Source organism: Ornithodoros turicata, chromosome 5, assembly GCF_037126465.1.
Source record: "Ornithodoros turicata isolate Travis chromosome 5, ASM3712646v1, whole genome shotgun sequence".
Lineage (NCBI taxonomy): Eukaryota > Metazoa > Arthropoda > Arachnida > Ixodida > Argasidae > Ornithodoros > Ornithodoros turicata.
Window position 1 is genome coordinate 12043390 of NC_088205.1, and position 15689 is coordinate 12059078.

General features: G+C 46.1%; 1 protein-coding gene and 1 long non-coding RNA gene across 2 annotated transcripts in view; both read right to left on the bottom strand.

Annotated features, from left to right (window-relative positions):
- Positions 1–15689, bottom strand: part of LOC135395204 (uncharacterized) — a 291788-nt gene that overhangs the window by 104555 nt on the left and 171544 nt on the right. The gene's annotated exons all lie outside the window — the stretch shown is intronic.
- Positions 1–15689, bottom strand: part of LOC135394025 (uncharacterized) — a 125750-nt gene that overhangs the window by 35394 nt on the left and 74667 nt on the right. The window lies entirely within an intron of this gene.

Sequence of the window (15689 nt, forward strand, 5' to 3'; positions counted from 1 at the left end):
CAAACTAAAAAAAAAGAAAAAAAAAGAGATCCCTCTTCACATTCTCAGCATCCCCGTAGTCAGAAAGTCGTAAGATCTGACAGTAATCATCAAGAAAACGACGAGAACCTGTAAGAGAACTACTATTATAAACCTAACGTTGCGGAAGGCAAAGTGCAGAAGTCGTAGAGTGTCTAGAAAGTTATCTTAGTGATCCCTTAATGCAGGACGGAAAGATGTGCAAAAAACGAAGCGTTCGAAAACTTCCATACTAGTTTTTGTGCAGATAAAATTCAAAGGCGTGCAGTCCTACTGGTGCTTCCGTTCCGTTTTTTTTTTTTTTCTCTCTCTCTCTCTCTCTTTTTGCCGTGCCGGATGTTAGGTGTTGTATTAGCGGACCATGACACATCTGTTTTCTGCGAAGCGTCCCTCGTAGGATTGCCAAGAAAACAAAGAAACCCTAGCAAGCTAGCACGCCAAAAACTTATAAAAACTGAAAGAAATATTTTTCGTGGTACTGCTGTATAATTCAAAGCGCGCACTCATCACAGGTAACATATAGGATACATATACACATAACATATAGGGGTTGTTAAGTTTTAATGTTTGATCTCTTTTAAGTCTGATCTCTGGCAGTGCTTTTCCTTTTCTTTTCGTGCCTTCTGTGCGAATGATGGCGGTACTGTGTACCACTAGCTGTTGGTGGACACTTGGGGGATAAATCAATATATATATATATTATATAAATATAAAAATGAGCAAATGCTCCGTGGCTGCACGTGAGGCATATGTTTACTGATCGAGCGTGCCACAATCCCAGCTTTGCACTTTGGCCTCCAGAGGTGTTGCTAACACCCTGGAACATTGATGTCTCGCAGAGACACAGTGTTTGTGCCGACCCAAGAGCGTGTCGCATCCCTACGCTGTGCCGATGAAAGCCAAGAAGCTCGAAACGGCCGTCCACAGCTGGGATTGTGGCACGCTCGATCAGTAAACATATATATATATATATATATATATACACTCATGGAACGATGCGACAGCACCAGAGGACACGTGTTTCGCCGTGTTTGCGGCGCGTCAGCTCTGGGTAGCTGCGCATCGTTCGTAATTGGCAAACCAGGGGTTTGTCCCCTGCTTCAACCCAGCGCAGTGCATCTATTACCATTGGGGGGGGGGGGGGGGGGGGTTGACGTAGGGCCTCTAAAGGCTGCCTCAAAACATTACCGTAACAGAATAACGATTTTCGCATCTCTTATTACAAGAGCTCATAAAAGTGCCGAGTGCGTGTGCTGGCCACCTGATAGCAATCTGGAAATGAATATATCTGCAAGTAACCAGGGGCCGATCGGGAGAATGTCCTGACCCCCCTTCAATTTCTGTCGTTACATAGATTTTCTATTCATTCGTTATCTATTCGTGTTCTACTTACCTTTATCTTAGTTAATATCTGCCGCCCTAATATACAATTATGTCAGTGTATCATTAACATTCTCTCTCTCTCTTCTCTTCAGGCTTACTATTCCTCACTGTTACGAAGCAACGGAAGATTCCTCGCAGTAAACGTGAAGTGGTACGAACAAGCCCTCTGGTAATATATCACATTCAGAGGTCAATGACGACAGATGAATGTTATGCTCGGGTAGATTACAGTAATTACGACAGCGCACGGGAGCATATTCCCTCCACGCTTAAAACGAAAAATTAAATGCGACGAAATTCGTGTGCAGTGACGCGTACAACGTCATGACAAATGAACGATGGTTCCTTTCCTATGTGGGTGTTTCCCGTGAGCATTTTTCTTCATTGAAGAGAGGACGATCTGTTCGCTGAAACTTTACATGCGTGTCCTAACGTCCGCTGTTCGTGTTCATGAGCTGTGTGCGTGTGCATGCTCCTGTTAAACTGAAGGTAAACGGAAGGAAAACTATAGCGCGCAAGAAATAATTCTCGACTCGTAGAATACTAGTTCAGAACTATTTTCTTTCTTTCTCTTGCTTTTTTTTTCTTCATAGTGATGTTTTACGTTTCGCTGTATTTGTGTGCAGATTTGACACATTTTAATGCTATATGTCACAAGAAGAAATGGCCGTTTCCAACGGGATCGCCGTGTTTAGTTCCATGCTCCGACAGTCTTTTACGCCAACTTTTACTTACATCCTTTTACTTAAAAATGAGAAGCAGAGAGAGGAGAAGCAGGCAAGGAAAGGCTAGCCAGGCAGAAAGCTGGCTTGGTATTCCAAACAATATCCGAATATTTAAAAAACGTGACCATAGTGACGCGACAATATCACAAATTCCGTCGTATGAATGTGTGTATGAGTGAGCAAAAAATGTAAGAGTGAAAGGAGGGTGAGTGAGAGTGAGTGGCTGGTTTGTCGTCCCTTGAGATGACGCACCCCGAAAGTCGCTGGAGAGGCGTGTTAGCTTAGCACAATTGGTAGAGCCCTGGACTGGTAATCCAGAAGATGTGGGTTGGATCCCTACAGCTGGCTAACCTTTTCAGTGACTTTCATCTTTCATCGTTAATGTCACAGTCTGTTCATGAGTTCTGAGGCTCTCAGAACACGGGGATCAACGGTGGTGATAGTCAGTCCACTGGTTGACGAGCAGGACAGGGCCTTGAAAAGTGCCAAAAGAATTGTCCATGCAGCCAATTTGGAGTAGACGGCGTTGGAGGGTGATTCGATGCTGAATATGCATGTCAGTTACAATGTTTCCCCAATGTGGCAAGTGTAGAAGTCGTTCTTCATTGCGGGCAGCCATTCAGGTTTTTTATACATACCGCACGCCAACGATACACCGAAGGATTCTTCTAAACAGAAACGATTCTTCCATGACGGGACTAACCCTTCCTCATTTATTGCTGTATGTCACGCAGACAGTCAATAAAAAACGCTCGCACGCGACGTACAAGCACAAATCAACATTCGTTAATATACTCAGTCATGGATATCCATATGACGCGCACATGTTAGCGTAGAAGCACCATGAATGACACTATCTCACGCGCGTGCAAGCAATGAGCTAACCGCTTCCATTCCACAGCCGACCTCGTCCTCAAAAGGCCATTAAAACTTTGAAACCTGATTTTAGACCCCTGGGAACCATAATACTCCCCTCGCTTTATAGCTCTGTACATAAAGAGAAGCACAACACGACAACCGTCTCTCTCTCACTCTCTCTCTGTTTTAGCTTTTCAGGCGTGAATTTTTTACCGAGGTCATATTAGTATCAGCCACTTTCCTGTTCGCCCTTCGTTGCTTTTTAGTTTTACCACAGACCTCGTTTTATTAAGCGCTCGTTTCCAACCGTTCAATTATAATGGTTTCACTTGGGCCTCATTTAACCCCCGAGTGCCTCGTCTCCTTTCTTTTGCTTTCAGCCGCTATCACTTCCGCCTCGCTGGACCTGCTTATCGTCATACTTTTTTTTTTTTTGCTACCTTTCTGAATGCTAGTGATAGCATATATGCTACAATGACGTTATTTGTGATCCCAAATACACACCCAAAAATAAATGGTCTTCCTGCGAGGCATTGCGATATTTCTTAGGCTCTTTATAATCAAATGCTTTATCACAGTACGGCGAAGGCGTTATCAACTGTAATGTTTGACATCTGACACGGATTGTACGTTGTCGTTATGTATCTAGAACTATCTGTACGACAGATGACATGACGTTGCCTGGGCTTTCTGAGCTGAATTGTGACCACACTCACTTGCCGTAGCCTATTGTGATAACTCACTGTTGCAGGACACAATAGAGAGTTTTAGTGCACCACACGCAATCGGCTTTGCGTACGTAAGCGATAGCGTCTGGTTCTGAAATGCGTGAAGCTCCGTATACGTATTGCGCGTGCGCAAAACCACCAACGCTATCCCTTACGTACGCAAAAGCGACAGCGTACGACATACTAAAACTCACTGCTATCTCTTACGTACGCTATCACCTTTGCGTACGTAAGAGACAACGATGGTGGTTCTGCGCACGTGCAAATCCGAAAGAGAGCTCCGCGCAGTGCGCAGAACCATCACGCTATGCCTTACGTACGCAAAGGGGATAGCGTACGATGCACTAAAACTTGCTATTATCCGCTAGACGGAATTGTGCTCCAACGCAAGGACTGCAGATTTTAATGCTGAATTCAAAGACTTTCACATTACGTACTTGTTACAAGAACGGTGATACTACGCCATTTGGAGTGCCACGCAAGCCTTTGCACTCTCCGTCTCAGACCAACGTTTCAGAAGAACCTCACATGGCCATCACAGAATATTCGCATAATGCCGATATTGTGTATCGCAATATGCTCCCTGCGTACAATTACAACGGATGGACTCATAACCTTAGGAATTCTGGAGACGCGTAAACTGCTCCCACAGGGTGATGGCAATTGATGTTCTGAGGCTGGAACGCATGGAAAGGAGAAATATATACAAAACCTCAAGTGCCTAAGAAATTAATGATGAAAGAAGGAAGTCACTGAAAAGGTTAGCCAGCTGTAGGACTCGAACCCCCATCTTCTGGATTACCGATCCAGGGCTTACCGTGAGGTTAGCTCAATTTGTAAGAGCCCGATCGGTAATCCAGAAGACGTGGGTTCGAGTCCTACAGCTGCCTAACCTTTTCAGTATCTTCCTTCTTTCACCACAGGCTGCCTCGGGTTTCAGGACGGGACGCAATGCCATGGACAGCATCGTCGACTTGGTGTCGTTCATTGAAGAAGAAAAATCAGGTGGTCGCCTTACTGCTGCAGTATTTCTATAGACATAAAGCGGACATATGATACCGTATGCCACAGGTATTTGTTGCATGACTTGTATGTGATAGGAATCCGCGGCCGGTGCCTGCATTGGCTCTCTGAGTACGTACAAAACAGAATAGTCTTCATACGAACGTCTAGTGGCAATACAGACTGTCATGGTTTAACAGCCGGGGGTACCCCAGGAAGGAGTTCTGAACCCTCTCCTTTTCAACGTTGTAATGGCTGGCATGCCTGCCATTTTGTTGAGGGGAGTACAATCGAGCATACACGCCGACGATATTTGCAGTTGGTCATCCGGTAAGCAGTGGCCCACACTTCAACGAAGACTACAGGGTGCTGTCGATAAGCTTTTCAGGTACCTAACGCAAAGGGGAATGGACATCTCTAGAGCAAAGACTGTCTTCCCACCTTTCACCCATAAACTTCTGCCCCGCTTCACTCTGAACCTGAACGGAGAGACCTTAACAAAAGTTTCCCAAGACTGGTTTCGGGGGTTGTTCTCGACCGTTCTCTGTCCTGGAACGCCGAAGTGAAACAGCTGAAACAACGGGTAGACTCACATACCAACGTTTTAAGGTATCTTTCGGGGTGCCGATGAGGCACGACATGCCACTCTATGTTTGGGCTTCATTCCTCTTTGGTGCAGCAAATACTTGCATACCACGTACCCGTCCTTCATTGCTTATGTCCCACATCGGAGACTTCCCTGCAACGTGCACTAGCAAAAAGTGCTAAGTTCCGCCCAGGCGTTCCGTGGGCACCCTACAACCGCGCAGCTATTGCTGAAGCTAGAGAACCACCTATATCTGTTTTGCGAGTGACCGAATCGCATTATACACGTTTGGTGTCTCGACATGTCAAGCACCCGTTGGCCCGCTGGATTTGTACGCGAACAACGTCGAGCATTCACCAAGCTCTGGCGCCCTACTTCCAAGAAATACCTCGGTTCAAGCCTCTGCCTGCAGCTCCCATTCCCTCCTGGACGCTGACATTCCCTACAGTGTCACCAGAGGTGCCAGGCCTCAAGTCAGAGAAGACACTCCACGGCCTGTTGTAATACAGCTCGCACGGGATGTGGTTGCTCAGTACTCCGAACTCCAGCAGATATATATAGATGCGTCCACATCACAAGAGTCGTCGACATGCGCATTCGGCATTCCGTCCTTGGGAGAGCACCGTGCAATTGGCCTTCCGTCCTTGGGAGAGCACCGTGCGATTCGTCTGTCTCACAGGCCATCCTCAACTGCGGCAGAACTCTACGCCATTGAGGAAGCTCTCCTACATATAGCGTCAAAAGAAACCCGGACTTCATGGGTTATTTTCTCTGACTCAAAATCTGGCCTCAAAGCAATGCAAGGTTCGACGACATCCTCACTTGCGCCGGTCATCTACAGTGTTATCGCAGCATACAATTCTGCCGAAACAAGGGGTCACAACATCATCATCCAGTGGATCCCAGGGCACTGCGGTATCAGTGGAAATGAGAAGGTAGACCAGGCTGCTCGAATTGCTGGCCATAAAAGAACTACTCATAAAGTCTACTTCACGCAATCCGATGCAAAGTACTTCACCGCCTCCTTACGTAATGGCCTCTCTAAAACCATATGGACTTGCGATGTCATGAATCCTTCGAAGCGACCCCAACTGCACCGACTGCCTCCCATAGGAGATGCCAAGGCCGTTAGAGTCCATCGTCCACCGCCTGCGACTCAACGTCCCGTTCGCAGCAGGATTCCTTCATAAGATAGCTGTCGTTGGATAGCCGAACTCTTCAACTTGCGGAACAGTGGCGAACACGGAGCACGTGCTGGTCACCTGCCGACGCTTCGACTCTAGTCGGCGAACACTGAAGAACGCCTCGCGAAACTTGAGAACCGACCTTTTAGTGTTGGGAAGGTACTGGGGAGCTGGCCAAGGCAGCACCAGCAACCTGCACTGTGTGCACTCACGAACTACCTCAAGGTCATACGTGCTGAAATAACGTCTGCTTTATTTGAAATAACCTTTTAAATCATTCAGTGCTTTCACACGTCAAGCGCCCTGGAATAGCTGGTCGCACCAGTGCGACCTACGTTTCCATTTTTTTTCTATTCTACCTCAATTCTACCTCAATTCTACCTCAATTCTACCTCAATTCTACCTCAATTCTACTTCAATTCTACTTCAATTCTATTTTCATTCCCATTCCATTCCTATTCTATTCTAAGGAATTCTGTGATATGATTTGAGAAAAAAGATGAATAATTTGCATTGGTTTGCCCAAGTCTACATTGGGTCAGCCGTTCCAGCCCCATTGGGGCGGCGGATTTAGCTACGAAATTTCGTCCAGGACACGGCCGTCCAGCCCCCGAGTAGGTTGTTACATTAATCCAATACATGTGCCAAAGTAGGTTGTTACATTAATCGAGTGATTGCCTTTCGGTGTGCTTCACATTTTTCCTTTCTGCCACGTATTTCTCGCTTCATGGAACAAATTTTCTCGGATACCTCGCTAGGCACACCCGCGTTTACATGAGAAAAAAAAAATTACGTTTACTTCGGTGCATTCTCTGGCGAGTCAGCAAGCACCCATCTAAGAAACCTGTCAGCACAACCTGTTTACGTTAATCGACTGGCCAACACAAACACAAACAAGACCGAAAGCATAGTACGAAGCTAGCCAGTGAGGAGCTGCAGGGGAAGGGCACACTAAGTAGGCTAGATATAAAGCCTTATCGTCTTCCTGTGCGAGCCAAGAGGATAAGCAGTCAAAGAGCAACAATTTGGCTATCTGCACCGAAGGCAGGATGTCGTGGTTGATGACAACGAGCTGTAAAAGACAACCACTATGACAGCCAATTCAAAACAGTTCCTTTTAATAATGCACTCTCTAACACGGACTGCCAGGATTTTCTCTTTTCACATTGGAAATGTTACGTCCGAAGCGTTTGGCTAAAGCGAACGAGAACTTGAATTGAATTGAATTCAATTCAACTTAATTGCAAAAAAGGGAAAGATAGAGATGTAGGCTCCATTAGTATGGCTGCCTGCGGCACGAAGGCACTTATAGCACTTACGAAGTAGAAAAGAAAAAAAAAAGAATCAAAAGTGAGATGCCTTCGACTTCGAAGACTGACAAGTGATCCCTTAATATGTGGAAAATCCATGAGCTAACGAACTGAAAGAGAATGTGTGTGCAGCCAAAGTCAATATTATATTGGACGAGAGCTTCCCTTTACTACACTTTCCCAGTTACTTTGCTTTCAGCGTCGATGTTCGCAGCTTGGTGGCAATTATTCGCCCAACTGTCCGGGCAACAGAGGTTTCTGGATGGTTGATCACCATAGTAGGTCTCTAGAGACCATTGTTTTGTTTAACTGTTATTTATTAAATATTCGTAAAGCTCACGCACTTCTCCTGTAATCTTTAAATTGAAGGTGGTATTCTATTCACTGTCTAGTCGTCAAGCTTGGAGAGTAATCTTCTTTCCCGATTATTTGCATTATCATTTTAGTGCACGTATTTTTACACGTGGTATACTACCACTGCCGCAGTTGCGGCATCAACTGATGAGATCAGCTGAGGCAAACTCTGTTTTCTAAGGACTGTGTTTTCCAAGGACTGGAAGTGGTAAACTAAACTTTTTTTGCTGCGTACGGTGGTACCTAAATGGCGACTTCCAGCGCGTTAGTAGTTTTAACCGGTAAACCTTACTGGAGGGTTTACACCCAGTTCACGCTTGCATCACGATATCCCGCTTAACCAGACGTCTGAAAACTGCCATCGTCCTACCATCTACAAACAATAACGTGTCATTTGCGCTCACCTCCATTTACACAATGAGACAACACAATCTACCGACAAATACCTACTGTAAGTACAATTTTGGAGTTAGCCCTCCCATCTGGATAAAACACGCGCCAGGGAATGGAACGGTGCGGCTTCCAGTATGAAATGCCGTGATGACTGTATTATACGTGCCGTATAAAACCGCCATCAGGGACTTCGTAAATTGCTCCTTCCGCCACTTTGCCCGAGGCACATAAAATACTCCGTGGCAAACGGATATAGTGCCTGTTTGTGGCTTTCGCGTTCAGCGTGCTCCTTTGGTCACATTGCCCGGGCAAACTGCCGCGTGATGTGTTCGGTATTATTTTGTCTCGTCTTTGTTATTGCTGCCGTCTTCGCTGCGGGCACGCTGGCTGTGTGTCTTCAAATTTTACGTTGCTGGCGTCCCAAGAAGATATTAAATTTGCACACGGGTTGCTAGGGTACTATTTATTTATTTACAAATACTCCTGGCCTCCTCCTAAAGGCCCAAGTAGGAGTGGTGCAAAATGCGTAAACACTTAATGTTCACAAAATCATTACATGTGTCTCTTAAGTTTAGACACGAACTGGTCCATGACTTGATAACCCGAGACAAGGTAGAGGGCGATAACAAACAACACAACAGGGCCTCAAACACAGCTCTGTTTTTGAGACCTTGTGTTGCCTGTTATCGTCCTCTACCTTGTCTTGGGATATCAAGTCGTGGACCGTCACCACCAGCTCGCTTGCTACCTAACGTTCCTTTCGTTACGAACTAGTCGGTAGTCCCTGCGGACACTCATCGCCCAGTATGCTGTTCCATTCTGTGATTGTGCGATGGAAAAAAAGAACGAAAGAGGGAAGAATACCGCCGGTAAGTGTGCAAGTGTGCAATACAGGTGCAAATCATAGTAACTTGACGCAAGACAAGCGGTGCTTTTACAGCCAGAAGCTACTGAGCTGCAGGCGCTCTTACGTCAACTAGCTCCAATACAGCATAACCCAGTTAAACTTATCTTCCCTTTTTCTCTCACAGGTGCGCTTCGAGGGGTCTTCTGATTCCCGAAGCGCGCTCTACTGCAGCTATCTTCCCCTGCCTGTCATCCCCATTCAAGAGCACGCTGAACCACCTCACAGGGTGTCCAGAGCGAGCTCCAAATAAAGCGGTAGCCTCTGACGACATTGTTGTTGAGCTCGTGCGATACATGATTAGGTTAAGAGAATACAGTCAGATTGTGGAGAGGATAGATCGTAGAAAGGGAAGTTGCGTGACTGAAGCAATAAGGGAGGTCCCTTGAAGCACACCAGGGATCCCTGAGGGTGGAGCGAGAATGCGGCAGTTAGCACTCGCGAGACCCATCGCCCTCGACAAGAGCAATTAAATAGCGCCGGTAGAGTCGTCTCTTATTCAAACGAAAGGCGCACCCCGAACAGACGCAATTAGTCACATAAAACACCACGCTGAGCCCATTGGCGAGCCTGCAGGTGGGGCTGTGTCGTGCATGCTGTCCTTTTCGCGTTCCTCTGTTTTAGCCAGTGTTGGGGATAACTCGTTACTGTAACTAAGCTACTTTTTTCGGAAACTTTTAAGTTAACTCGTTACTTTTGAACTCCAGTAGCTTCTCGAGGAACTCGTTCCTTTTTTAAGGGGACAAAAGTAGCCGAGGCTCTTTGGTTGCACGTAGAACATCTGTTTATAAGTCGCAAACGTCGACACACAAAAGACGTTTGCGACTTATAAACACTCGTTTCTTTTTTTAGTAACTTTTTCGAAGTAGCTTGGAGCAAGTTCGAAGTTCCTTTCGTTCGACATCGCAAGCTGCTTCCTCTCACTCTAATGACACCACAGCACGTGAACGGCGCGCTTGACTCCGCTACCTTGTTGTTGCGCGGGGAACGCTACAATGCTGTTTTGGCCGAGGAGCAGCGTATTTACAATGACAGAGGGCCTGTGTAGCAAGATTAAAACTTTGTGTGAATCTACGAAATGTCCGCAGAGGTCAGCTCATGGACCCTAAACTTTCAATGCCTGCTGTTGAAGAACCTCATTACGTGATCAAAATCATCGAATGCCTCCCTAACGAAGTACTTAAAGGTACGCTTCTTTCGTCATATCAAATATTGGTATAGTTTTCGGATATCAAAACTATTAAAAATGAACGTCTTGCACCGCCGTCTTGCTTGATCAAGATCTGAATTAATTACAGAAATTACAGTGTACATTAACTAACAAGTAACTTGAAAATGACTCCTTGCTTTTCCGAAGTACCTTAGGAACTTCAAGTTCATTTTCATTACCTGTAACTTCGTTAGTACCTTATATTTTTTGCACAAGAACTTAACTGGTAACGAGTTCCTTTTGTTGAGTAACTTCCTCATCACTGGTTTTACAACTATTATCGAGACGGGCTAGTTTGGCGCGGTTTGTGTGGACCTCAGCCTCCCGTAAAAGACGTTATACATATTCTCGATGTAACCGTTTCGTTTGCGCCAAGCGTGCCTTCGTGTTTGAGCAATGGTGTCTTGACACAGGGAAAAAAAAAAGAACGACGACAAATATTGATAATTGAATCGCGAACTGTCGCCTCGTATAATTAAGGCGAGTCCTTCGAGGGAATCGGACTCCCAGTGCTGCGGTCTTAAGTGCTGCCTCAGTCGTTATTTGTGGGCTTCGAAGGCCCACGCATTGAACGATTTGTTTTTGTTGCTTTCTTGATATGTTACAAACAGAAGTGCTTGATGCTGCGTGCGCCCGCCGTTTGTGCGCGCTTTAAGTGACACTTATGGTAAGAGGAAGAAGAGGGGAGAAAGTAAAACGCTCTAGCTTGTTCGGGGATCACCCGAGCTACAGGCATACGTTACAACAACAACTACTACAACAACTTCATGGTTGACGATGGGATGTGGTGTTTCACCGCAGGAACTGCGATACGGTACGTTACACCTATGCCATCTAGACTGGAGGAAACGGACTAAGCTCACTATACAAGAACACGCAGAGCGTGTTGATTTACTATAGCGCCCCCGACTCAACGAGGAATTAGAGCAAGGTGTCTCACAGAGAAGTCAAGGTCACAAAATAAAAAACAAAAAGTGGAACGACGTACCTTAAGCAATAAAATATTTAAGGGCGCAATCAATCGTGCGTGGGACTGTACTTCGACAGCTTGCGTCTCTAACCCTTTTCCTACCGTGGAAAGACTGGGTTCGCAGTTGTCAAACCCTCTATAGCTAGCAGCCTGACGTAGAAACCGAAAGACCGCCGGTAACATGTCGCCTGACGGCTTGCTGACGCACGCATATACCGGTCCCCTGCTCCGCTAGCAAAGGGACTTCATAAATTTCCCTGCCCTATTGGTTACGGAATGTTGCCTCGATCCAAGCCCCATCAAGCATGCTGCCTTTCCTGCTGACGTAAATAACTGTTTCCTCTCTCTTTCTTTCTTTTTCTTTTTTTTTTCTTCTTCTATTTAACTCTGGGGTGTAAATAAATGTTCTTAGTTGTGGGTTAGCAGTTGTGTTCGTGGTGCCCTTTGTCCTCTTCATCGGACTGCTTCACCTACGTACCAACTACCGCGTTTCCAGTCGCTGATTTCCACGTTTCGATACACTCTGAGGAAGATGAAGTCATGGCTTCTCGGGCTACTGATGGTGATGCCACTGATCTACTACCCCTTCGCTTCAGATAACATGTCTTGTTACAGGCAAAAGAAATTGGGTTATCCTTTAATCTCCGTCTACGTATGGTTTCAGTTTACTTACAGTCTGCGACTTAGATGGCTGCAAGTGATTCCTAGTAGTAACATTTCACAAAAACCATAAACCGCTGCAGTTGCGGTGCAGTGAAGCCGACCTTTCGTAGTGTTTACTTCTTAGTTGTTCCGATTTTGGCCCTTCATATTTCTTGTACGCTTTGTGAGAGAATTATAAAAAGCGGTAGTTCTTTCTTTCTTGCAAAGGGTTAAATATTTTTTTCCTCTTTGCCTTTGTCTTTCTTTTTTTTTTACAATGGCGTGCGCTATTTGGCTGGCTGAAAGTGAAAGAAATAATCCTCTCAGCAGAATCAGGTCATATAACTTCTTTTTATTATCATTGGATTATCAACTAAAGAGATAATATTTCTCATCCACGGTACGGAGCATAATCGGTACAGCCTTCCGAGCTTTAAAATCTCATAAGGATCCCTATGTGGGCGAGTGGCCATCGTCTCTCACATAAAACATCGTCAACATGCGCTGAGCTTTATGCAATTCCTTTCGCCCTGCGGAAAATTGCTGACAGCCCCGTGCGCCCCTGGGTAGTTTTTACGGATTCCAGATCTGCGCTGCAGTGTGTAGCAACTATGGGACTTCGTGGCTTCCTTAGTCCTGTGGTCATAGAAATTCTGCAAGTATATAAGAAAGCAAGCGCACAAGGCCACTCCGTCGTCTTCCAGTGGGTCCCGGGTCGTGAGGGCATCAGCGGAAAGGCGGACGCAGATCGCACAGCCGCCCATCGGTACACCCGGCGTGTCCCCATCATCTTGTCTCGGGGGGATCGCCATTACCTCGTCTCAAGCCTCACTGGCCCCGAGATGCGCTCTCAATGGCAACGTGACATCACCACCCACTCTCTGCTTTACTCCGTCGACCCCACATTGTCCCTTACTCTCCCCCGCCAAATGCCACGCTCCTTTACCACAGTCTTCCACCGCATGAGACTTAATGTGGCTTTTACACCGGCTTTCAAACACCTCCTCGGTGTCAGCGCGTTCAGCCTCTGTTCCACATGTGGTGTGCGCGGTGACCTCCGTCACGTCCTCCTGGTCTGCGGACAGTACGATCGTGAGCGCACCCTCATGGAAAGTGCTCCGCAACGCGTCGATCAACGCCAGTTCGGCTTAGCCAAAATTATCAGGCCATGGTCGGGCCCCTCACACTTGATGCAAGGCCTACCAGTTGTTGCTGAGTTCTTCTCCAGCACTGGACTAATGAACGAACTCTAATTGGACACCTTTCCATCATCATCCCTTCCACAAGCGCAATGGGGAAGTGTACCGCCATAGCGGTGGGGAATGATCCACCACATAATCATCCCATTTATGTGTGTGTGTGCGCGGGAGGGGGGGGGCGAGTGTTCACAGCAGTAAAAGCAGCTGCAGAGAGATTTTTCTGTCCATGCCTTACGGTGGACATTGTCCGTTCCCATGTCCATTTCTGAATACCCCATCGCGTTACACGGTGTCGTCCGCTTACTTCGTGTTTTTCCCACGCTGTACGGTAAGAAATGAGAATCATGTGACCGTCCCGATGCAGCTAAGTGGAAGTTCCCCGTCGAATGAATCCCGAGTTTTCACCCAAAAAATCGAGGTCTTGAATACGGCGACTTCCTCAATTAGAAACTTTCCTTTCACTTCGCGGAAACGCTTCTGAAAGTACTTTGCCACTAAGTTTCTATGTGGAATTCGAAGCGTGTAGATAGAAATAGAAAGAAAGAAAAACAGCGAAGGCTGTCTAATTGAGTTTGGTCTTTTACGCGCTATTCTTATTCGAGATCCGTGAATGGGTATTTAAATGAACGCTCCATGTGACGTAAGCTGCCTTTACCTCTGGCTCTTTCTCAACGGTTAATTTTGTTTACTAAAGCATTTGGTATGGCCGGTAATCTTGCAATAATAATCTTGCATCAATCAATAAAAAAATAATAAACAATAAGTCATGCCAATTTACAAAGTTAAACATCATATACACAGTTAAACAAACAATCATATCAATAATAAATCATAATCTTTTTCGCCGATATTTTACCACATGAATTTTGCTTATTTCTCTTTTGTGAATAGCTGCAAATCAGGGTTTCGGATTATGTTGGACCAAACAACGAGCTGGGACGATGTCTTCTCAAGGTGCCAAGGCAATCTCATGGTAAGTTTGGAGGAGTCCGAGCCAACATGGCTTCCAGACTTCACCAGATACCTTGGATCCCAGACATGAAGTGCTATACATGGATACAAGTCCAGGAGTATTAATGACGCACATGAATTCGGTGACGAGCACGCGAATTCAAGAGCCAGCACAGCAAATACTATCACAAAGGCGCACTTGGAAAGTACTTTGAGCTCCGCCTAACTTATCGAAGACTCACCAAACACCCGGAGCAAGTGACACAGAACACATTATAGGCGAAAAACACAAGAGCGTGTTATAAGTTTGGCCACGGAACGCACAACCTGAAGCGGATGAACACAAGCAGAATAAAGCATCCCTTAAGCATTCGTCGCGCATGAATTGGGAGTAGAGCGCAGGGAGAACGTCACAGCTGGTGCCCTATGGGTACAGAGAGCGGCAACATTTCCAATCCTCGACGCTGTCGCGAACGGAAAGGAAGTCGTCGCCAGGCGCAACGCTAGCAGTCATCTACCGGGGTAAGATGGCAACAGCCGAGTGACGGCCATTCCGGGGGCCTTGCCCTATACAAGACACTTTCAAAGATGAACGCGGTCCTGCTCTCCGATGCAGATCTCGTAGTACACATTGGAGGCGTTAGACGCATTCAGATGTTCCTGATTTTCCTTTCGTTGGGCGGAACACTTTGGATGTGACCAAAAGCCAAGAAATTGTACCACCGTAATTGCATTTGCTCTCTGCCGGTCTTTTTCTCTTCTTTTTTGTCCTTTGGAGAGACAAATATGGACACTTGTTTGACACATACAGAGCGTAAGACTGCAAACAGCTTGATTAGCTACTTTTGTTCCGAAGATTTAACTGACAAATTTCTCCTCGGACATGCTTATAGTCATTAGGACGGGACTGCCCTAGTTAAGTTATAAATAGGTCGTTGCCACGTTACTCATTACCCATAGTATTAAAACATAGTGCTTCGGTTCGGTGGTTGGTTATGGTTGGGTGCTTGACGTTGCGAATATTTCATTTTGTGATTCGAAGCAACATAGCATACATTTCTACCGTTTCTTGGACAATGAGGAAACAAGCTGATGCACTGAAATCGTGCCCGTTGAAATTGTGACGTGTCCGATTCTTTCCCCCCCCCCTTTTCCAAATGAATCAATCACTTGTCGTGCGGACCGTCATGTGTCATTGAAACGAAATGTGATACTTGGAAGTCCGCAAGTACGCACTCTGAAACTAACAGACAAAGAAACGCAGAAGCTAAC